The sequence below is a fragment of the Canis aureus genome, chromosome X (genome assembly GCF_053574225.1).
Source record: "Canis aureus isolate CA01 chromosome X, VMU_Caureus_v.1.0, whole genome shotgun sequence".
In the NCBI taxonomy this organism is placed as follows: domain Eukaryota; kingdom Metazoa; phylum Chordata; class Mammalia; order Carnivora; family Canidae; genus Canis; species Canis aureus.
Window position 1 is genome coordinate 104,781,251 of NC_135649.1, and position 19,456 is coordinate 104,800,706.

The 19,456-nt window shown below is 37.4% G+C and overlaps 1 protein-coding gene across 1 annotated transcript in view; it reads right to left on the reverse strand.

Moving 5' to 3' along the window:
* ZFX (zinc finger protein X-linked) overlaps positions 1–16,299 on the reverse strand; it is a 95,365-nt gene extending 79,066 nt beyond the window's left edge. Inside the window, exon 1 of the mRNA XM_077887860.1 lies at positions 16,278–16,299. The gene's annotated coding sequence lies outside the window, so the exon portion shown is untranslated. The remainder of the gene's footprint in view (positions 1–16,277) is intronic.
* Between the last annotated feature and the right edge of the window lie 3,157 nt (positions 16,300–19,456).

The window sequence follows — 19,456 nt, forward strand, 5'->3', positions numbered from 1 at the left end:
CAATGAAAGAAATAGGTATTAATAGAAAGATCTCAGAAAGATGGTAGAGTAAAAGGATTCTGAGCTCACTTCCTCCCACAGACACAACAAAGCTATAAATGCATATAATGCAACTCACTCTGAAAATGGCCTGAAGGCTGGCAGAACAGATCTTCGATAGCTAAAGACATAAAGAGAAGGCGACATCAAGAAGGGGAGGAGAGGCAGAGACACAGCTGAGAACCAGACCTCTGATAGTGATCCACAAGATGGAGAGACATTGCAGACACAGAAGTCATTTCTGAGAAGCGAGGGATCAAGTCCCAAAGATGAACCCCTATAATATCTGACTTTGAGAATCAGCAGGGCTTAACTCTGTGAAAGACAGAAGGTTATAGGAAACTGAGTCTCCACTCCTAAAAAGCTGGTACACTGTAACACTTGGTCAAGAGACCCAGCACAGATAGAGCAGTTTGAAAAGCACATGGTTTATACATGAAGATTTATTGACTAACTTTAGGGCATGTGCCCTAAAAAAATCTTTAGGAGCTTTCTCTGGAAATGGAAGTTCTGGGAGGCACTGTTTATCTTGCCCTCCTTCAGTGTAGCTAGCCAAATGCTTGTGGGAGCCAGTTCTAACACTATCCACCTACCTTGCAAGCACCTATTGCCCCACCAACGCATTCACCTGCAGACCTGCCATGACAGGTGCCTCCCAAAGCAACTCCTGCCCCGTCATACCTGGTGGGCAGCCTCAGCTGGGACTGGCATCTCCCCCAAAGCAGCTACTACCCAACTACACCTGGCAGGCAGGCTTGGTGATACTGTACCCCTCCAAAGTGACTCCTGCCCTGGGAAATCAGTCTTGTCCACCAGCACAACCATAGCAGTTGTGGCCTGGTTCTGGTAACAAGGAGAGACTGGACTACTGGGCCCCAAAGAATACCTTCTAAATAAGGCCACTACCATCAAGACTAGGAGACGTAGCTGACCTTCTTCATACATAGAAACAGAGAAAGTCAAACAAAATGAGGAAACAGAAGAGGTATGTTCCAAACAAAAGAACAAGATGAAAATCTCAGAAAAGGAACTAAACAAAATGGAGATAAACAATCTACCTAATAAAGTATTCAAAGTAATGGTCATAAAGATACTAGAATTGACAGAAGAGTGAGAACTTCAAAAAAGAAATAGAAAATATAAAATAGAACCAACCAAAGCTGAAGAACACAGTAACTGAAATAAAAAATACACTAGAGGGAAGCAATAGCAGATTAGTGTATGCAGAGGAACAAATCAGTGATCTGGAAGATGAGGTAATGGAAAGCATTCAAGCTGAATAGCAAAAAGAAAAAGTAATTTTTAAAAATGATGATAAGGGCACCTGGGTGACTCAGTAAATTAAGCATCTGACTTTGGCTCAGGTCATGATCTCAGGATCTTGGGATCAAGCCCCATGTTGGGCTTTACAATCAGCCGGCAGTCTGCTTGTCCCTCTCCCTCTGTCCCTCACCCCACTCACATAAACTCTCTCTTTCTGTCTCAAATAAATAAATAAAATCTTTAAAGAAATGATGATAGATTAAAGGATCTCTAAAATATTATCAAGTGTACTAACATTCACATTACAGGGGTCCCAGAAGAGAAGAGAGAAAGAAAAAGGGTCAAAAAGAGTATTTGAAGAAATAATAGCTGAAAACTTCCCTAATCTGGGAAAGGAAACAGACATCCAGGTCCAGGAAGCACAGAAAACCCCAAACAAGATGAACCCAAGGAGGTCCACACCAAGACATATAATTATTATATCAAAAATTAAAGATAAAGAATCTCAAAAGCAGCAAGAGAAAAGCAAGTAGTTATGTACAAGAAAAACCCTATAGGGTTATCAGCTGACTTTCCAGCAGAAACTTTGTAGGCCAAGACAGAAGGACATGATATATTCAAAGTTCTAAAAGGAAAAAAACATACAACCAGCAAGATTATCATTCAAATTTGAAGAAGAGGTAAAGAGTTTCCTAGATAAACAAAAATTAAAGGAGTTCATTATCACTCAACTGTCCTTACAAGAAATGTTAAAGCAGAAAAGGAAAGGCCAGAGGCCACTGAGTGACTCAGTTGGTTAAGTGTCTGCCTTTGGCTCAGGTCATGATCTTGGGATCTTGGGATCGAGCCCTGCATCAGGCTCCCTGTTCAATGGGAAGCCTACTTCCTCTCCCTCTACCGCTCTGCCTGCTTGTGCTCTCTTGCTCACTCTTTCTCTTTCAAATAAATATTAAAAATCTTTTAAAAATATAAACAAAGAAAAGGCCATAACTAGAAGTGATAGACTAATGAAAGGACAAAATTTCACTGGTAAAAGGAAATATATAGGGCAGCCCCGGTGGCCCAGCAGTTTAGCGCCGCCTTCCGCCCAGGCATGATCCTGGAGACCTGGGATCGAGTCCCAGGTCAGGCTCCCTGCGAGGAGCCTGCTTCTCCTTCTGCCTGTGTCTCTGCCTCTCTCTCTCTCTGTGTCTCTCATGAATAAATAAATAAAATCTTAAAAAAAGGAAATATATAGTAAAGGTAGTAGATCAATCAGTTATAAAGCTAATATAAAGGTTAAAACACTGGACACCTGGATGGCTCAGTCTGTTAAGTGTCTGCCTTCAGCTCAGGTCATGATCTCAGGTCCTGGGATTAAACAACGCATTGGGCTCCCTGCTCAACAGGAAGCTTGCTTCTCCCTCTGCCCCTCCCCCTGCTCGTGCTTTCTCCCTCCTCCTCAAATAAATAAAAATCTTTTTTTTAAAGGTTAAAAGGCAAAATAAATAAAATCACTTCTATTTACAAAAATTAGTTAAGAAAGAGACAAAATATAAAGATGTGAAGTATGACATCATAAAACTAAAACGTGGAGGGAGGAGTAAAAATGTAGTGCTTTTAGAGTGTGGTCAAACTTGGGATGCCTGGGTGGCTCAGTGGTTGAGCGTCTGTCTTCAGCTCAGGGCATGATCCCGGAGTTCTGAGATCAAGTCCCACATCAGGCTTCCCGCAGGGAGCCTCCTTCTCCCTCTGCCTATGTCTCTGCCTCTTTCTGTGTGTCTCTCATGAATAAAAAAATAAATTTTTAAAAAGTCTTAAAAAAAAGAATGTGTTCAAACTTAAGCAGTCATCCACTTAATATAGACTGCTATATAAATAGGATGTTTATATCAAAAACCTATAATACACAAAAAATTAGAGAAAGGAATCTGAGTATAACACTAAAGAAAGTCACATGATCATAAGGGAAGTGAACAAGAGAAGAAGAAAAGAATAGAAAAGAGCTACAAAACAACCAAAAAACAACAAAAGGGCAGTAAGTACATTTCTATCAATAATTACTTTGGGCAGCCCGGGTGGCTCAGCGGTTTAGCGCCACCTTTGGCCCAGGGCGTGATCCTGGAGTCCGAGGATCGAGTCCTGCGTCGAGCTCCCTGCATGGAGCCTGCTTCTCCCTCTGCCTGCCTGTGTCTCTGCCTTTCTCTCTGTGTCTCTCATGCATAAATAAATAAAATCTTTAAAAATAATAATAATAATAATTACTTTACATGTAAGTAAGACTAAATGCTGCAATCAAAAGACAGAGGGTAACTCAATGGATAAAAACAATAACAACAACAAAAACAAGACCCACATATATGCTTCCTACAAGAAACTCACTTTAGACCTAAAGAGATAAACAGACTAAGAGTGAAGAGATGTAAAAAAAAATATTCCATGCAAATGAAGGCAAAAAAAGCTGGGGTAGAAATACTTAGGCAAAATAGACACTAAAACAGACTGTAACAAAGAAGGGCATTACATAGTGATAAAGGGATCAATGCAACAAGAGGATATAACAATTGTAAATATCTATGCACCCAACAGAAGCCTACCTAAATACATAAAGCAAATATTCAGACACAAAGGGCAAAACTGACAATAATACAAAAATAGTGGGTACTTTAACACTCCACTCACACCAATGGATAGATCATTAGGGAGAAAATCAGTAAGTAAACAGTGGCTTTGAATGACACATTAGACCAGATGGACTTAAAAGATATATTACAGAACATTCCATCTAAAAACAGCAAAATTCACATTCTTTTAAAGTGCACATGGAACATTTTTCAGGATGAGCACATTTTAGGCCACAAAACAAGTTTCAATAAATTTGAGAAAAATGAAATCATATCAAGCATCTTTTCCAACTACAATGCTATGAAAGTAGAAATCAATTACAAGTAGAAAACTGGAAGAAACACAAACATATGGAGGCTAAACAACATGGTACTAAACAACCAATGGGTCAGGAAAGAAATAAAAAAAATACCTGGAGACAAATGAAAATAAAAAATACAATGGTTCAAAATCTTTGGGACATAGCAAAAGCAGTTCTAACAGAGTTTAAAGCAATAAGCAAAAAACAAGAAAAATCTTAAATACACAATCTAACCTTTCACCTAAAGGAACTAGAAAAAGAAGAGCAAACAAAGCTCAAAGTTAGTAGAAAGAAGAAAATAATAAAGATCAGAATGGAAAGAAATGAAATAGATATTTTTAAAAAGCAGATAAAATCAATGAAATTAAGACCTGGTTCTTTGGAAAGATAAACAAAATAGATAAACCCTTTGCCAGACTCCTCAAGAAAAAAAAAGAGAGGGGACTCAAATAAATTAAACCAGGAAAGAAATAGAAGTTACAACTGATACTACAGAAATATAAAGGATTATAACAGGCTACTATGAAAAATTATATATTAACAGACTGAATAATTTAGAAGATATCATGAATTTCTAGAAACGTACAATCTGGGTGTTATACATAATGATAAATCATTATGCACTACATCTAAAACTAAATATGTACTTTATGTTGGCTAATTGAATTAAAAAAAAATAAATAGGGGCAGCCCCAGTGGCGCAGTGGTTTGGTGCCACCTGCAGCCCAGGGTGTGATCCTGGAGACCCAGGATCGAGTCCCACGATCAAGTCCCACATCGGGCTCCCTGCGTGGACCTGCTTCTCCCTCTGCCTGTGTCTCTGCCTCTCTCTCTGTGTCTCTCATGAATAAATAAATAAAATATTTTTTAAAAAAAGAAACAATCTTCCAAGACTGAATCAGGAAGAAATAGAAAATCTAAACGACTGATTATTAGTAACAAAATTGAATCAATAATCGAAAAACTCTCAACAAACAAAAGTTCAGAACCAGACAGATTCACAGGTTAATTCTATCAAATGTTTAATGAAGAGTTAATATCTATCCTTTTCAAACTATTCTAAAAAACAGAAGAGGAAGGAATACTTCCAAATTCACTCTATGAGACCACCATTGCCCTGATAACCTAACCAGACAAAGACAATACCAAAAAAAGAGACAAATATAGACGAATATCCCTGATGAACATAGATGCAAAAAATCCTCAACAAAATATTAGCAAATCAGGACACATGGGTGGCTCAGCGGTTTAGAGTCTGCCTTTGGTTCAGGGTGTGATCCCGAGATCCAGGATCAAGTCCCACATCAGGCTTCCTGCATGGAGCCTGCTTCTCCTTCTGCCTGTATCTCTGCCTCTCTCTCTCTGTGTGTCTCTCATGAATAAATAAATAAAATCTTTTTTTAAAAATTAGCAAATCAAATTCAACAATACATTAAAAGAATCATCCACCATGATCAAGTGGGGTTTATGGTGGGATGCAAGGATGGTTCAATATCCACAAATCAATCCATATGATACACCACATTAACAAAATGTAGGATAAAAATCATGGGATCCCTGGGTGGCGCAGCGGTTTGGCACCTGCCTTTGGCCCAGGGCGCGATCCTGGAGACCCAGGATCGAATCCCATGTCGGGCTCCCGGTGCATGGAGCCTGCTTCTCCCTCTGCCTGTGTCTCTGCCTCTCTCTCTCTCTCTCTCTGTGACTATCATAAATAAAAATTTTAAAAAAATCATATAATCATCTCAACAGATGCAGAAAAAGCATTTGACAAAATTTAACATCCATTTACGATAAAAACTCACCAAAGTAGGTATAGAAGGAACATACCTAAACAAAATAAAAGCCACATATGACCCATCATACTCCATAACGAATGGCCAAAAGCTAAGGGTGCTTGGGTGTCTCAGTTAGTTAAGTGTCTGCCTTTGGCTCAGCTCCTGATCGTAGAGTTCCAGGATTGAGCCCCACATCAGGGTCCTCGCTCAGTGGGGAGTCTGCTTCTCCCTCTGACCCTCTCCCCTCTCATGTTCTCTCTCTCTCTCACACTCTCTCTCACTCAAATAAATATAATCTTAAAAAAATTGAAAAGCCAAAAACCTTACCTCTGAAACCAGAAAAAAGATAAGGCTGTCCACTCTCCCTACTTCTATTTAACATAGTACTGGAAATTCTAGCCACAGAACGAAAAGCATGAAAAAGAAATGAAAAGCATCCAAACAGGTAAGGAAGAAGTAAAATTGTCACTATGTGAAGATGACACGATACTATCTATAGAAAACCCTAAAGACTCCACAAAAAAATATTAGAACTAATTAAATGAATTCAGCGAAGTTGCAGGATACAAAATTAACATACAGAAATCTGTTGCATTTCTATACCCTGATTAACAAACTAGCAGAAAGAGAAATTTTTAAAAATTCCATTTAGGGATCCCTGGGTGGCGCAGCGGTTTGGCGCCTGCCTTTGGCCCAGGGCGCGATCCTGGAGACCCGGGATCAAATCCCACGTCAGGCTCCTGGTGCATGGAGCCTGCTTCTCCCTCTGCCTGTGTCTCTGCCTCTCTTTCTCTCTCTGTGACTATCATAAATAAATAAATAAATAAATTTAAAAAAAATAAATAAAAATAAAAATTCCATTTATAATTGCATTAAAACAATAAAATATCTAGGAATGAATTTAACCAAAGAGGTGGAAGACCACCATTACTATTTAACATAGTACTGGAAATCTTAGCCTCAGCAATCAGACAACAAAAAGAAATAAAAGGCATCCAAATCTGCAAGGAAGAAGTCAAACTTTCACTCTTTGCTGACCACATGATACTCTATGTAGTAAACCTAAAAGACTCCACCAAAAAATTGGTATAACTAATACATGAATTCACCAAAGTCGCAGGATATAAAATCAATGTACAGAAATATGTTCCATTTCTATACACCAATAATGAAGCAACAGAAAAAGAAATCAAGGAATTGGTCCCATTTACAATTGCAACCAAAACCATAAGATACCTAGGAAAAAACCTAACCAAATAGATAAATTGACCTGTATTCTGTAAACTATAGAACATTTATGAAAGAAACTGAAGAGGACACAAAGAAATGGAAAAACATTCCATGCTCATCGATTGGAAGAACAAACAATGTTAAAAATATCTATACTACCCAAAGCAATCTACATATTTAATAAAATCCCTATCAAAATACCACAAGCATTTTTCAAAGAGATTGAACAAACAAACCTAAAATTTGTATGGAACCACAAAAGACCCTGAATAGCCAAAACAACCCTGGAAAAGAAAAGATTTCACAATCACAATTCCAAACTTCAAGCTATATTACAAAGCTGTAGTCAACAAGACAGTATGGTACTGGCACAAAAACAGGCATATAGGGCAGCTTGGGTGGCTCAGCAGTTTAGCGCTACCTTCAGCCCAGGGCGTGATCCTGGAGACCCAGGGTCGAATCCCACGTTGGGCTCCCTACATGGAGCCTGCTTCTCCCTCTGCCTGTGTCTCTTCCTCTCTCTCTGTGTGTCTCTCATGAATAAATAAATAAATGAATTTTTTCATTTTAAAAAATGAATAATTTCACTTTAATTTCACTTTAAAAAATGAATAATTAAAAAACAGGCATATAGTTAGATCAATGGCAGAATAGAAAATCCAGAAATCGGGCAGCCCCAGTGGTGCAGCGGTTTGGTGCTGCCTGTAGCCTGGGGTGTGATCCTGGAGACCTGGGATCGAGTCCCACATCGGGCTCCCTGCATGGAGCCTGCTTCTCCCTCTCCCTCTGCCTGTGTCTCTGCCCCTCTCTCTCTGAGTCTATGAATAAATAAATAAAAATCTTAAAAAAAAAGAAAATCCAGAAATGCACCCAACTATATGGTCAACTAATCTTCAACAAAGCAGGGAGAAATATCCAATGGAAAAAAGACAGTCTCTTCAACAAATGGTGTTAGGAAAACTAGACAGCAACATGCAGAAGAATGAAACTGGATGACTTTCTTACACCATACACAAAAATAAATTCAAAATGGATGAAAGACCTAAATATAAGACAGGAAACCATAAAAATCCTAGAGGAGAGCAGAGGCAGCAACCTCTTTGACATCAGCCATAGCAACTTCTTACTCTGGAGACAAGGGAAACAAAAGCAAAAATAAACTATTGGGACTTTATAAAGATAAAAAGCTTCTGCATAGCAAAGGAAACAGTCAACAAAATTAAAAGGCAGCCTTCTGAATGGGAGAAGATATTTGCAAATGGCATAAAGGATTAGTATCCAAAACTTATAAGGAACTTATCAAACTCAATACTCCCAAAAAAACAAATAATCTAGTTTAAAAATGAGCAGAAGACATGAATAGACATTTTTCCAAAGAAGACATCGAGATGGCTAACAGACACATGAAAAGATGCTCAACATCACTTATCATCAGGGAAATACAAATCAAAACCACGATGAGATACCACCTCATGGGTGTCAGAACAGCTAAAATTAACAACATAATAAATAACACATGTTGGTGAGAATGTGGAGAAAGGGGAAGGCAAACAGGGGCAGCCACTCTGAAGAACAGTATGAAGGTTCCTCAAAAAGTTAAAAATAGAACTAACCTATGACCCAACAACTGCACTAGTAGGTATTTACCCAAAGGATACAAAAATACAGATTCGAAGAGGTACATGCACTCCAATGTTTACAGCAGCATTATCAACAATAGCCAAACTATGGAAAGAGCTCAAGTGTCCACCAACTGATGAATGGATAAAGAAGATGTGGTATATATATACAATGGAATAGTACTCAGCCACCAAAAAGAATGAAATCTTGCCATTTGCAATGATGTGGATAGAGCTAGAGTGTATTATGGTAAGTGAAATAAGTCAGAGAAAGACAAATACTATATGATTTCATTTATGTATGGAATTTAAGAAACAAAACAGATGAACATATGGGAGGGGGCAAAAAGAGAGGGAAACTAACCAAGAGACTCTTAAAGATAGATAACTGAGAGTTGATGGAAGGAAGAGAGTGGGGGATGGGCTAAATGAATAATGGTATTAAGGAGGGCACTTGTTATGATAAGCACTGGGATGTCGTATGTAAGTGATGAATCACTGAATTCTACTCCTGAAACCAATATTGCACTGTATGTAAACTAACTAGAATTCAAATAAAAATTTGAAAAAACAAAAACAAAGAGGTAGAAGACCTGTACAATGAAAACTATAAGATATTGCTGAAAGAAACTGAAGATGACACAAATGGAAAGATATATCATGCTCATGCATTAGAAGAATTAATATTATTAACATGTCCATATTACCCAAAGCAATCTACAGATTCAATGCAATCCCTATCAAAATACCACAGCATTTTCCACAGAACTAGAACAAATAATCCTAAAATTTGTATGGAACCACAAAAGACTATGGATAGCCAAAGAAATCTTGAGAAAGAAGAACAAAGCTGGAATATCACAATCTCAGGATCAAACTATACTACAAAGCTATAGTAATCAAAATGGTATGGTACTGGCACAAAAACGGACACATAGATCAATAGAATAGGATATAGAGCCCATAAATAAACCCACACTCATACGGTTAATGATTTATGACAAGGGAAACAAGCATATAAAATGGGGAAAAGATAAAAAAAAATGGGGAAAAGATAATTTCTTTAATAAACAGTGCAGAAAACCATATAGCTACTTGCAAAAGAATGAAAGTGAACCACTAGTTTATACCATATACAAAATAAACTCAAAATGGATTAAAGACCTAAATTTCAGCCCTGAAACCATAAAACTCCTAAAGAAAATACAGGCAGTAAACTCTTGGATATCTGCCTTAGCAGTAATGTTTTTTTTAAATCTATCTCTGCAAGCAAGTGAAACAAAAGCAAAAATAAACCACTGGGATTACATCAAACTAAAAAACTTTTTTTTAAAGATTAAAAAAATTTTTTAAAGTAATTTCTACATTCAATGTGGAGCTCAAACTTAAACCCCAAAATCAAGAGTCACATGCTTTACCAACTGAGCCAGTCAGGTATCCCAAACTAAAAAACTTTTGCACAGCGAAGGAAACCCTCAACAAAATGAAAAGGCCACCTATTGAATGGGAGAAGATATTTGTAAATGATATATCTGATAAGGAGTTAATATCCAAAATATATAAAGAACTTTTCAACTCAACACCAGAAAATCTAATTAAAAAATGGGCAGACCACACGAATAAACACTTTCCCAAAGAAGACATACAGAGAGCCAAAAGACACGTGAAAACATGCTCAACATCACTAATCATCAGGGAAATGCAAAACAAAACCAAAATGAGATATCACCTCACATTACTCAGAATGGCTAGAATGAAAAAAAAGAAATATAATTATTGGTGAAATGTGGAGAAAAGGGAAGACTCACGCACTGTTGGTGGGAATGTAAATTGCTGCAACCACTGTAGCAAACAATGTGGAGGTTCCTCAAAAAATTAAAAATAGAAATACCATACAATTCAGTAATTCCACTTCTGGGTATTTACCCAAAGGAAAAGAAAACACTAACTTGAAAAGATATATGTACCTCTGTGTTTACTGCAGCATTATTTATAATAGCCAATATATGGAAGCAGCTTTAGTGTCCATCAATAGACAAACAGATCAAGAAGATGTAGTATATATATGCAATGGAATATTACCTAGCCATAAAAAGGAATGAAAACTTGCCATTCATCACAACATGAGTGGACCTAGAAGGTGTTTATGCTAAGTAAAATAAGTCAGAGAAAGACAAATACTGTGATTTCATCTATATCTGAAATCTACAAAACAAAACCAGAAAGAGATTCATAAATACAGAGAACAAACTGGCAGTTGCCAAAGGGGAGAGCTGGGAGGATGGATGAATTAGTGTAGGGGATTAAGAGGTACAACTTCTAACTATGAAATAAATAAGTCATGGAGATAAAAAATATAGCATGTGAAATATAGTCAATAATAGTGTTATAACTTAGTATGGCAACACATGGTAACCATAGTCATTGTGGTGAGCACTTTGTAATGTATATAATTATTAAATCAGGATGTGGTACACTTGAAACATTAATATAATATTGTATTCAACTGTACTTCTATTAAAATAATAGTAATAATTTTAAAAAATCCAATAAATGGCTATTAATAGGCTATAAACCCAGAAATGAGGATTATGTTGACTGCAGGTACAACCTCTACTTTAAATTTTGGAGTCCATGTCATTTTCTCTATAAGATGGGGATTAAGGGCACCTGGGTGGCTCAGTGGGTTAAGTGTCTGCCTTCAGCTCAGATCATGATCTTAGGGTCCTTGGATCCTTGGATCATGTCCCACTCAGGCTCCCTGCTCAGTGGGGAGTCTGCTTCTCCTTCTCCCTCTGCCCCTCACTCATGCATGTGCATGTGCATGCGAGCTGTCTCTTTCTAATAGATAAAATCTTTAAGGGGGGGAGGGGAATTAGTCTACCCTTAGAGAGCTACAGGACAGATCTCACAACCGCCAGGCTTTGGCCAAGCAGCAATCTCAGTCATAATAGACAGCAATTGTATCTGAAGTAGCAAGGACAATACTGCCCTCTAGGGAGCACTTTGGAAGTTTGTGCGTACTTTTTTGGACACACTTGGAGTGAAACTGCAAAACATCAATTATAAAAGGAATCTTAAACGCCACAAGAGAAAAAAGGCATTACCCCTAAAAAATGAAAATTAGACTGTCACCAGAATTTTTGCATGGGTCAACAACTGACACCAGAAGATAATGGAATGATATTTTCAAAGTGAAAAAGAGATTATTAGCAACATAGGATTTTATACCTAGGTTAAATTACCATTCTAGAGTAAAACAAAATAGATACAGTCACAGAAAGAGAAGTAGTTTACCACTTAGACTCTGACTAAAAGAAATACTGTGTTTTAAAATGTTTAATTCCAGTATAGTTAACATACGGTGTTATATTAGTTTCAGGTGTACGTTATAGTGATTCTACAATTCTATACATTGCATAGTGCTCATCATGATAAGTGTACTCTTAATCCTCATCACCTATTTCACTCATCCCCCAACCACCAGCCCTCTGGTAACCATCAGTTTGTTCTCTATAGTTAAGAGTCTGCTTTATGGTTTGTCTTTTCTCTCTCTTTTAAAAAATATTTTCCTATCTTACACACTGTACAGTTTTTTAAAATATTTATTCATTCATGAGAAATACAGAGGGAGAGGCAAGAAACACAGGGAGAAGCAGGCTCCCCACGGGGAGCCCAATGTGGGACTTGATCCCAGAACTCTGGGATCACACCTCGAGCTGAAGGCAGACCCTCAACTGCTGAGCCACCCAGGCGTTCCTGTCTCTTTTTATTTTGTTCCTTTGTTTTTCTTCTGAAATTCTATACACGGGTGAAATCATACAGTATTTGTCTTTCTCTGACTGACTTATTTCACTTAGTGTTATACTCTCTAGAAATGTAATTATCAAGAAAGATAGCATCCCTATTTCCCAGCCTTGGTGAAAGAGTTGAAGCTTAACTTTGATAAGCACCAATTAGCAAGTATAGCTGGCCTAATTACATAGACCAACCTTCTCCTAACATTCTCCAGTACTTTTCCACTAGCTCACCTCAATGCTTAAACTTTAGAGGTGAGTTCTCTCCCTCATTCCAATAGTCTTTTGTTGTTGTTGTTGTTGTTGTTGTTTTTAAGATTTATTTGGGGGCAGCCCCGGTGGTGCAGCGGTTTAGCGCCACCTGCAGCCCAGGGCGTGATCCTGGAGACCCTGGATCGAGTCCCACATCAGGCTCCCTGCATGGAGCCTGTTCTCCCTCTGCCTGTGTCTCTGCGCCTCTCTCTCTCTGTCTCTATGAATAAATAAATAAAATCTTAAAAAAAATTATTTGTTTGTTTGAGAGTGAGCATGGGGAGTCAGGGCAGAGGAAGAGGGAGAGAAAGAATCTCAAGCAGACTCTCCATTGAGCCTGATGCAGGGCTTGATTTCATAACCCTGAGTTCGTGACCTGAGCCAAAACAAAGAGGTCTCAACTTACTGAGCCACCCATGTGACCCTGTAATAGGTTTGAATAAAGTCTTCCTTGATTTTTCAACTGGTCAGGTTCAATTTTTCTTTTACAAAAATCTTTAAAACATTGCTGTTAGAATAAGTATATTTGAAAAAGAGGAGGAAGCTGGAGAAGACTATCCTTTAATTCTCTATATGAACCCACAGAGGCTCACCTCTGAACCGAGTATGCAATGAGACAGCTCCAAAGCAATATAGCAAACAAAGACTTTGAGAACTGAACAATGATATAAAATGCCACTCAAACTAGCCCTTGTGTAGCTAATATGTAGGATAACCCCAAAGTATCAGAGCAAAGGCTTTGAAAACTCAACTGATATTGAGACCAATGCATACTGAAGGTGAGCTAAAAATCTGTAATCTGAACCCAACCAGGTTGATCACCTGCCTGCTTTAAAAAAATCACATCCATCAGAAGACTTTATAACAGGATCCAGATTCTTACAACATAAGATACAAAATATCCAGTATACAATCCAAAATTACTTGACATACAAAGAATCAAGAAAATGTGCTTAATTCCCAAGGGAAAAGACATTCAACAGATGCCAAACCCAAGATGACTCAGCTACTTAAATTTATAGACAAAGACTTCAAGGCTGTTATAATTATGCTCTGTGAGGTAAACACACCCTTTAAATAAGTGAAAAGAGTGTTCTCAACAGAGTAAAAAGAAACTATAAAAAATAACCAAATGGAACTTTTAGAGGATAACACTATAATATATGAAATTAAAGATTCACTAGATGAGCTCAATAGCAGAATTATATGTGTGACATGTATGCATAATATACAGAAAACCATCATTTTATAGGATATATAATTATATATGATATGTAAATATGAGGATTATGGGGACTGTAGGCACAATTCCTACTTTAAAATTTTGGAATCTGTGTCATTTTGTCTCTAAAAAGGGATATAGTTTAGTCTTGACGATCATGAGAAGCTGGAGATGTACACCCCAGATCTCACAACCCAGTCAGTCTCTGGTCAAACAGCAACTTTAATCAAGAGATGGCAATAGTCTCTGAAGTGCTATGGGTGTGAAAGAAACAACACTGCCCTCTAGGGAGCATTGTGGAAGTTTGTGTGTACTTTTTTGGGACACATTGGAATGAAACTGCAAAACATGGATGATAAAGAAAAAATATATATGCAGAGGGAGGCAGGGAAAATGGGAGAGATTATAAGGATTTGGCTAATATGATTGTAAGGGCTGGAAAGTTCAAAATCCTCAGGGCAGGCCAGCAGGCTGGAAACCCAGGGAAAAACTGATGTTGCAGTCTTGAGTCCAAAGGCAGTCTAGAAGCAGAATTCTTCTCTTCTCTCGGCAGGTCAATAGTTTTTCCTAAGCCCTACGACTTATTGGATAAGGCATACTCACTTTATAGAGGATAATCTGCTTTACTCAACGTCTACTGATTTAAATGTTATAATCACATCTAAAAAATACCTTCACAGCAATATAGAGACCACTGTTTGATCAAACACTAGGTATCCTAACCTAGCCAAGTTGACACATAAAATTAACCCATCACAGATGACAGAGGAAAACAGATTATAGGCTTGAAGACAGATCAATGGAAATTATCCAAACTAAAGAAGAAAAAGAAAGAAGAGTAAATTTAACAGAACATCAGGCCTGTGAAAAAATATCGAATGGTCAACCATTGGTACCACTAGAGTCCCAGGAAAGCAGAAAAAGATTAGTGCAGAAAAAAATATTTGAAGACATAATGGCTGAAAATTTCCCAAATTTGGAGAAAGACATGTCTCTATAGTCAAGATCAGCAAACCCAAAACAAGATGAACTCACCAACAAGAAAAATTTATTCACTATTCTCAATTATATATGATGCAATAATAAAAAGTGACCAGATATAAGCGACAGTCTCAACAAATATAAAAAAAATCAGTATTAAACAGACCTCAGTTTCTGATAGAAAAGAATGAAATGATGTTTTAAAAAAATAAATGTTGGGCAGCCCTGGTGGCACAGCGGTTTAGCGCCGCCTGCAGCCCAGGGCGTGATCCCGGAGACCCTGGATCAAGTCCCATGTCAGGCTCTCTGTATGATGCCTGCTTCTCCCTCTGCCTGTGTCTCTGCCTCTCTCTCTGTCTCTATGAATAAATAAATAAAATCTTAAAAAAAATAAAAAATAAAAAAATAAATGTTTAGTCAATTATACTTCAGTAAAGCTAAAAAATGTTTAGAATAATAAAATGTGGGGCACCTGGTGGCCCAGTCGGTTAAGCATCTGCCTTCAGCTCGGGTCATGATCTTGGGGTCCTGGGTTCAAGCCCCACATTGGGCTCCCTGCTCACTGGGGAGCCTGCTTCTCCCTCCCCCGCTGCTACTCCTCCTGTTTGTGTTCTCTCTCTCTCAAATAAGTAAATTTTTTTTAAAAGAACAACAAAAAGCTACTTATGGGTTTATGAGAAAATCATAATTTTGCAAAGGATTCTTAGTTATAATACCAAAAGCACCAGCAACAAAGGAAAACAGACATACTGGACTTTATCAAAATGAAAAACTCTTGGGCTTCAAAAGACATCATCAAGAAAGTGCACAGAAAACCCAGAGAATGGGAGAACACATTTGCCAACCATAAATCTGAGATTTGTATCCAGAATATACAAAGAATTCTTACAACACAGTAATAGAAAGACAATTCAATTGTAAAAATGAGTTAAGGATCTGAATACACATTCCTCCAAGGAAGATGTACAAATAGCCAATAAGCACACAAAAAGATGTTTGGCACCATTAGCCATCAGGGAAATGCAAATCAAAACAATAATGAGATACCACTTCAAACACACCAGGATGCCTAGAATCAAAAAGTCATAATAAGCAAGCAGAACTGTCATTCATTACTGGTGAAAATGCAAAATGTACAGCCACTTTGGAAGACAGTTTGGCCATTTCATACAAAATTAAACATACTCTTACCGTATGATCCTGCAATCACTGTCCTTAGTGTTTACTCAAATGAATTGAAAACTTATGTCCACACAAAGTCTGCCCACAGATATTTATTACAGCTTTAATCCTTACTGCCGGAATTGGAAACAATTAAGCTGTTTTATCAGACAAACAAACAGTGGTACATTCATACAATGGAATATTATTCAGTGATAAAAAGAAATGAGATATCAAGCCAGGAAGACACTGAAACATTTTAAATGCATATTGCTGAGTTAAAGAAGCCAACCTGAAAAAGCTACATACTGTATGATTCCACCCATATGACATTCTGGAAAAGGCAAAACTATGGAGACAATAAAAAAGAACAGTGGTTGTCAGGAGTTTAACAGCAGGAAGAAAGGGAGGTATGAGTAGGTAGAGCAAGGCAATTTTTAGGGCACTGAAACGATTTTGTATGATAGTGTAATGGTGAATATATGTAATTATACAACTATCAAAACCCAGAGAATATACAATACAAAAGTGAATCCTAATATAAATCATGAACTTTAAGTTTTTTTTAAAACCTGTTGTAAACAATGTCAACTAAAAAAGAATATAGCCAAAGGAGAAAAAAAGGCCATAGCAACAGGTTTTGGTGAGATGTGGAGAAACAGGAACCCTAATATACTGCTGGTGGGAATTAAAATGATGCAGCCACTTTGAAATACAGTCTGGCAGTTTTTCAAATGATTAAATAGAAAGTTACCATATGACCCAATAATTCTCTTCCTAGGTTTATACTGAAGAGAAATGAAAACGTATGTCCATGCAAAAACTTACACACATACTGCTGTGTGTCTCTCATGAATAAATAAAAATCTTTAAAAAAATGGTGTTCTCTGACAAAACTACTAAAACAGAAAAAACTCCAGCAAGTCTGACTGTCAGAAAACTAGGAGAAAAAGAGAGACAATGAGAGACAGAGGTAGAGAATATTTGGAACAGAAAAATATATATATAATAAAAAATAAGAGCAGAAAAATTTTTAAAAGATTTTATTTATTCATGAGAGAGACATAGGCAGAGGGAGAAGCAGGCTCCACGCAGGAGCCCGATGTGGGACTCGATCCCAGGACTCCAGCATCATGCCCTGAGCCACTCAGCTGTCCCCAAGAGCAGAAATTTTTAATAACATATAAGAATACAATGGACAACTTCATTCCAGTCCATCTGAAAACTAAGAACATATGGAAAGATTTCAAGAGAAATATAAGAAATATAGGAACTGATAATCAAATGTTGCTCATATGAAAAATATTAATCCCATGGTTTTACTGAAAAATTTATCAAATCTTCCAAGGAAAGTTAATCTTTCTATATTAAACAATATATTTCAAAAAATAGAAGTGTAAAAGTTACTCAGCTCAAACTTCATAACAAACTCACTAAATAGTAAAAGAAAGTAACATTTTAATCAATCTCACTTATTAGTATGTATGCAAATCTTCTAAATAAAATAACAACCGTTAACTTAAGCACTGTATTAAAAAAAATAACGTGACACAATCAAGTAGAACGTTTTGAAGAATGCATCGAGTTCAACATCAGAAAATCTAGCAATGTAATATTTTATAGATTAAAGGAAAAATATAATCATCACACAAGATACAGAAAAGATGATGAGCATTTATTCATTGTTTAAAACGAAACAAAATTAAAACCCCTAAGATAATTAGAATGGGGAACTTCCCAACCTTGAAAAAAATCCATTAAAAAAAACTACATAGAGGAGGCAAAATTTTCAGGGAAGATGGAAGGAAAATTATGTCCCTGAAAAGTAACAATAAAGTTGGATAAAATTGACAAAAACAACCATTTCAATGTTTTAGAAATCACCTGAGATGGGGAGAGAGAGAACACAAACTACCACTATCAGGAAAGAAACAAGAAGTATCACTATGGACCCTGCAGACATAGAAAGGATACTAAGGGAGTAAGTACTACAAACAATTCTACATATAAAAACTTGACAACTAAGATGAAATGCACCAATTCCTTGAAAAACACAAACTTCCACAATGTATCCAATATGAAATATGTAATTTGAATAACCCTATGATTATTAAGAAAATTGAATTTTTTAATCTTAAAAATCCTCCCAAAAAGAAATCTCCAGGCCCAGATGGCTTCCACTGGAGAATTATGCCAAACTTTTAAAGAATTACCAACAATTACATATAATCTTTTCCAGAAAACAGAAGAGGGAACACTTCCCAATTCATTTTGAAGCTAGCACTTCCCTGACCAAAATCAGAGACAATACAAAATATTAAAACTACAGCCAATATCCCTCTGAAGGTAGATGTAAAATCTTTAGCAAATATTTCAGCAATATATAAAAAGAACTGTATGGGTTCTAGTATCTAGAATATATATATATATTTTTACACCCACTTGGATGGCCGTAACAACAACAGCAACAAAATGTATAAGCATTGGGCAGCCCGGGTAGCTTGGTGGTTTAGTGCCGCCTTCGGCCCAGGGCGTGATCCTGGAGACCCGGGATCGAGTCCCACGTCGGGCTCCCTGCATGGAGCCTGCTTCTCCCTCTGCCTGTGTCTCTGCCTCTCTCTCCTCTCTGTGTTTCTCATGAATACATTTTTTAAAAATGTATAAGTATTGATGAGAATACAAAGAAACTGGAATCTTCATACATTTCTGATGGGAAAGTAAAATGGCTTAGCTAATTATTTTTTAGATTTTATTTATTTATTTATTTATTCATTCATTCATTCATTCATTCATTCTTTACTTGGGAGAGCACATGAGAGAGCACAAGCAGGGAGAAGGGCAGGAGGAAAGGGAGAGGTAGACTCTACTGAGCAGGGAGACAGATGTGGGGCTCAATCCCAGGACACTGGGTTCATGACCTGACCCAAAGGCAAACACTTAACCAACTGAGCCAGTCAGGCACCCCCATGTAGCTACTTTGGAAAAGAGTTCGGCAGTTCCTACAAAAGTTAAAACACTGAGGGGCACCTGAGTGGCTAAGTCAGTTAAGCATCCAACTCTTGATTTTGGCTCAGGTTGTGACCTCAGAGTTGTGAGATTAAGCCCTGTGTCAAGCTCTGAACTGGGTGTGGAGCCTGCTTAAGATTCTTTCTCCTCTTCCCTCTGTCCCTCCCCTCTTTCTCCCCTCTCCCTCTCTAAAAAAAAAATTT